Raw genomic sequence first — 6,098 nt, forward strand, 5'->3', positions numbered from 1 at the left:
GATTCTTTCTATCCATTGACTTTTAGTGACGAAAGTCCTTTTAGTAGTGGATATTATAATGATCCTTCTGGTAAGTTTTCATATTTCAACTTATCTTCATCGTTAGGGCTTCTATATAGTTGCCAAAAGTCATTTATGACTTACTAGGTTCAACAATTTGGTTGCCGGGTAGTTCATATGATTTTTAGAACCAATTTCCTATTTTAATGTCTTCGCTGGCTCTAAATGGCCACCAAGCAGAAACTTCAGCGAAACAATCTCGTATGCAAATTCCAATAGAGCCAGTAGATCTAGAATATCAATTTTAAACTAGTTAGGCCTTTGGTTCAGGTCCCAATACACTCAAGCTTATTTCAACCTATTGGTCGGATAGTGGAAAAATCCAGAATATGGGTATGGAGTCCACTTTTGGTCGAAACAACCTCGGATGGAAAATCTGACTTTGCCATTGCGTCTGAAAATAAAAAATTATGTGTAAATTTTAAAAATTAATCTAGACATATCCATCACCTTTGCTTGGGATGCCAGATTTAATATAATTATTCTAGAGCATACTCATCCTTGCTTGGATGCAAGAATTAACATAACCCTTTCTAAAATTTAAATTTATATTATTGATTCTAATCTGAAGTATATTGACACTTTATAGTGGGGTGATATAATTCTGGTGGGAATTAGAACTTAAGTCATACATACAATGGAAAGTTTCCAAGTGAATAAACAAAATTTATTTTATTATTTTGTTTTGTCTTTTTTATGGGCTTTATTTAATTGTTAAATATACATTTCTAGATTAATCACCTAGATATATTGAAGTGAGGCTAGCCTACATAAAATCTCACACCAACATATAGGTGTATCCTGATGGGATTATAAAGATTTTTCTACAATTTTACGCATTAGATTTCAATGTTGTGAGCACCTTGGAGCATATTAATTGAACCATGCACTTAGGGTGGTTGTAGACTTAGTAAAGGGTTTAACAAAACTAGTTAACATTTTTATAAATTATGTTTATACCAATAAATTCATTAAATCCGTAAAAAATTAAATTCTAGCTTAGTCATTAGTACTTGAGTGTCTTGAGTCACTATGTATCATATAATGTAGAATTCATAAAATTTAAATTTTGAATTGGACTCTACATACACCTAAAGTGATTGATGTTGGGCGGTGTAGCAATTGGTTAACATTTAATTTTTCATATGTTGTAGATGATGCATCAATAATTAAGAAGAGGCACATGTATTTAAAAGAAGATATCTTGAAAGAGAACCCTAGTATTTGTTAACAGAAGGTAAAAAGCACCTTCATTTGTTACTAGAAAACACATTGAGGTAGTTGAAGTTACAAAACTTAGCAACGAGGTGGACCAAAAATCCATCAATGAATGGACCAACCAAAATCCAAGATTACCGATGTGATCTTTTGTACCAATAGTGGAGTGACATATCAGGGGCCGAATATTAGCGTACTAAGCTATTTGGGCTTGGTCCATCAATAAAATATTTCATTATATACCAGAAAGGTTGCTATGGTGGTGGCACCGCTCTCTGATTGGTGAAGGACTTGGTAAAGAATAATAAGGATGCTTGAGTACTTGTTGTTTGCGCAAAAATCACGGTGCAATCCTTCCATAGTCAAAGTGACACTGAATTGGATGTTTTGTTGGACAAGTTCTCTTTGTTGATGGGGCAATTGCAAAAATTATCGAATTAGATCTCATTTCACAAGTGGAAAGACCTTTGTTTGAGCTTTTCTATGTAATTCATATTCTTCTCTCAAATATCGGATAAAATAGATGATGATGCGTGCATTTTGCATTCTAGCATTGCTATTCTAGCCTTTTTAACCTTGTTTTGAGGATGATTCATGTGCTTAATGTGTTGATAATCATACAATTGTTAATTTAAGTGTCCATGTATTGTTTACAATGTTTAATGGTGTTTACACATGAGTTTTGATTCAAATTAATCATTTAGAGTTCAACCGAGAAAACTAGTGTGACTATATTAGGCTAGGTGTTTGTCTAGTCTATCGTGTTGGGTTCTAATGTGTTTAATGATTTCCATATGGTTTAAATGTGTGATTATAATTGGAATAACCTATTGTTAGTGAGAAAATTTCAATTTGAGGGAGTGTACAACTGAAACAATAAGTGAAAGATCAATACAAACTAGCTTAGCTTAGCTCTTGTTTTGATTCATCGTTATGAGTATTGTGTTATGATTGTCTCTTAATTTATGGTGTGTGAATGTGTAGGATGCTTTGGGAGCTGAATATGATGATATTTTGATGTTGAAAAGGCTTGCAATCCATGGGAACTACACCCCAATTCAAGGGATAAAAGATTGGAGGACCAACACTTAACCAAAATTCGGAGATCAACTTCCAGAGGCTTAGGGCAATATTGATGCGACGCACCACCTGGAGCAGGGCTATAAGTAGGGCTTATCCTCACTTGTAGTGTCACTCTATCTAGGTCAGCGTCCCATCTGGAGCCGGGCTCAACCTAGGGCGAGGCCCTCCCCATTCCCGGGCTCAATAACTTAACGCTTCCAACTCCTACATGGGTTTGGCTTACCATAGGGTTATAATACATGTTGTATCACATTTTTATAGATCTTTGGACATATTTTGAAGATCAAGGGGCTGATACAACTTCTTCTTTAGGTTTTTATTATTCTTATTTAGTTCATACATGTTTTTAGTCATTAATTACCACCTTGTGATTACGATTATGACTATGCGTGGCTAAATGCCATTTTCTGGGGTTGAAGCCAAGAACATAATTACTATAGTTTTGAATTGAATTCGTTTAACTTTTATTATCATTATTGGTTGTGTTTTAATCTTTGATTTAACTATTTTAAGGATTCGTGACCCTTAAAACACATTAATTGTCTACCTTTTGACCTCAAGGGGGGGGGGGATAAGGGATAGAATATAGAGATGAACAAAGTATGGTTTGTATTCCTTTATGAAATAAGAAATTTGAAGTAGTGTCTAGGACAGAGATGTACTTAGATAGCTTACTTGATTCACACATAGGATAATAGCTTAATACACTTAAGTGGACTATACATCCCCACTCAATGATGTAGTTGTAAGGTTCAACTTAGGTAAAGGATTAGAGGTTGGGAAACCATAATCATATAATTAACCCTACGAATCAACAACCAAGATAAGCAAGTTAACGAATGAAGTTTAATAACATAGTATGATTGTTCAAAAGTACTTTAACCCTGGGTTTTATCTTATTGATTGTTTCATGATATTTACATTGCGCATTATTTACTTTCCTCTAGTTATAAATTAAAAACTCTCTTTTTGGTTATGCTCGCATCAACTGAATCTAAATTATGAACTAAAATAGAATTATTATTGAATCAAGTATCTGTGGGATCGATACTTGGCTTTCATTAAGCCACTTTACTACTTGATAAGACCACATACACTTATGTGTGCGCTTGGGCACTGTCAAGTTTTTGGCACAGTTGTCGAGGACTTGTTATTTGGCAATTGTTTATTTTAGTTTTACTTTTAGATTTACTTGGTGTTTTTACACTTGGTCTTGGTTTTGTGACTGTAGAAAACAGGTTTTAAGGTTAGGATGCTGGCAAGGGATAGGGATTTGGTTGAACCAAGCCCCGAACCCGAACAACACTTCCATCAACAAAGAAGAGATGCAATCCATCTCCCCCAATTCCCATAAATAGAAAAAGACCAAGTAGTTCTTGCTCCAATGGCTGAGGAATAAGCAACCCATAGAACAGTGAGAAAAGTGGTAGTCCCACTTCCGACGAACTTGACTTCCCCAATTCAAAGACTGGCTGCTAGGGGAATTTTGAGTTAAAGCACAACATGGTGCAGCTTCTCATCAGTAGTGGACAGTTTGCAAGAATTTCACATAAGGATCCACAAGTCCACTTGCAGACTTATATTGAGCTTACTGAAATATTCATTCTGACTAGGGTTAGTACAGATTATGTAAGGCTGACACTTTTTCCCCGCTCACTGTTGGAGGAAGCTAAAAGGTGGTTAAATGCGGAGCTGACCAATTCAATTACATCATGGGAAGACTTAGCCAGAAAGTTCCACACTAGATTCTTTCCATCTGGCAATACTGTGAGGTTTAGCAGTGAGATAGTGAGCTTAAAAAAAAGCCAGATGAAAACCTCTATCATGCTTGAGAATGCTTCAAGGCTTTTCTTTAGGATTTCCCACACCACCAACAATCTAATGAGGTACTCGCTCACACTTTTGTAGAAGCACTTGATCACAATACAAATATTTTTCTTAATTTGGCAGAAGGTGCTCAAGTACTGGAATTGACTTATGATGAGTTGTACACATTGTTGAACTTTATAGCACAAGGAAATCGCAAATGGAATTCAGATTCTAAAAGTACCACGAAAAGAATTGTGGGTGTATTAGAGGTAGACCAGCTTACTGCCTTATTAGCTCAAGTTGTAGCATTGGAAAATATGATAAACACTCAGTTTAACAACCTGAAATTAGGAGCTCCACAACCCGCACCCACAGTCAATGCCATCCAACAAGCTACAGTTTGGTGTGAAGTATGCGGTAATAGTGGTCACTTAGCGGCTATGTGTGCTTTAAATTTGGAATCAGTGATGTATGTAGGTAATGCTCAAAGGCCAAATTATGGTAATGCCTACAACATGAAGTGGTATACATAACCTTGGAATGCACAACAACAACAAATTCAGCAACCACAGGCATAAAGGAATCAATCAACTAGCAACATGGAAGAGATATTGAAGCAGCTTTTAGCTAATCAAGTATAGTTGAATGCACATATGAAAAATTCACAAGCTGCTCAGAGAAGTTTAGAGTTGCAGATTGGGCAGTTGCAACAAGCATTGAGTACTTTTCCACAAGGTGGTTTACCAGCAAATACAGAAAATCCAAAGTAGGTTATGTAAATCACCTTGAGGATTGGTAAAGAGCTTCAAGGAGAACCTCCAAAGACAACTAATGAGGTAGATTCTGATATGGTGACTTAACAAGTAAATGAGGAAGTTGCTAAAAAATTAAGGAATTTTAAGTACTAGAAAGAAAAAGTTGTTGCAGAAGAAATAAAGAATACACCGCCACTACTCTTCCCTCAGAGGCAAGTTAAAACGAAGGAGGAAGCAATGTTCAAGAAGTTCTTTGATACATTCAGAGAACTTCACATTAACTTACCTTTGTTAGAAGTTTTGTAGGATATGCCTAAGTATGTGAAGTACTTGAGGGGTGTGGGTTCTAATAAGGCAAAATTTTAAGACGTGGGAATAACACTCATCAAAGAGTGTAGCACTATAATGACACAAAAAATCCCCAAGAAATTGAGAGATTCGGGGAAGTTTACTCTACCTACCTAAATTGGGAGTAAAGTGGTCCATGCATTGAGTGACTTAGGGCGAGTATAAATTTCATTCCCTTGTCTTTGTTTGATACATTGGGCTTGGGAAAGCCTAAATCGACCAAGGTGGTTTTGCAACTAGCAGACGGGTTCATGGCTAATCCAAAAGGAATTATTGAGGATTTTCTCATAAAGTTTAGTAAATTTTTTAATCGTACTGACTTTATTATTCTTGATTTTAAGGCATACAAACAGGTACCAATCATCTTGGGGCATCCATTCTTAGCAACCGGAGGAGCGTTGATTGATGTTAGAGAAGGCACATTCAAAATGAGGGTAGAGAATAAAAAGATGGTATTTATGTTTACAAAACACCCACAATAACATCCAACATAAATATTTATGTATGATTAATGTTATTGAAGGGGACAAGTATGGGATGGTTAGTCCACCAAAGGCTTCTTTAGACCACTTGATAGAGTAGCCTAAGCTTCTACTGCCTAAGCCTGATTTGATGCTAATTGATGAGCCTAAAAAGGCTAAAGTTGCAGAATCTACTGGTCTTGAAAATTCACACCCAGGAGGAGTGAAGAGAATAAGAAGATAGAGACCAAGCGTGAGAAAGAGAAGAAAAGAGAACGACTAGGTCATTAGTTGGGTTATGCCGCGACACTAAATTAGGCACTTGTTAGGAGGCAACCCAAGCTAAGGTATGTTTTAGTTTTAG

The 6,098-nt window shown here is 36.0% G+C and overlaps 1 pseudogene; it reads left to right on the forward strand.

Annotated features, from left to right (window-relative positions):
• Window positions 1–206: 206 nt before the first annotated feature.
• LOC124897927 lies at window positions 207–2,370 on the forward strand (annotated as a pseudogene).
• Window positions 2,371–6,098: the final 3,728 nt, after the last annotated feature.

This window comes from Capsicum annuum, chromosome 4 (assembly GCF_002878395.1).
Source record: "Capsicum annuum cultivar UCD-10X-F1 chromosome 4, UCD10Xv1.1, whole genome shotgun sequence".
In the NCBI taxonomy this organism is placed as follows: Eukaryota; Viridiplantae; Streptophyta; class Magnoliopsida; order Solanales; family Solanaceae; genus Capsicum; species Capsicum annuum.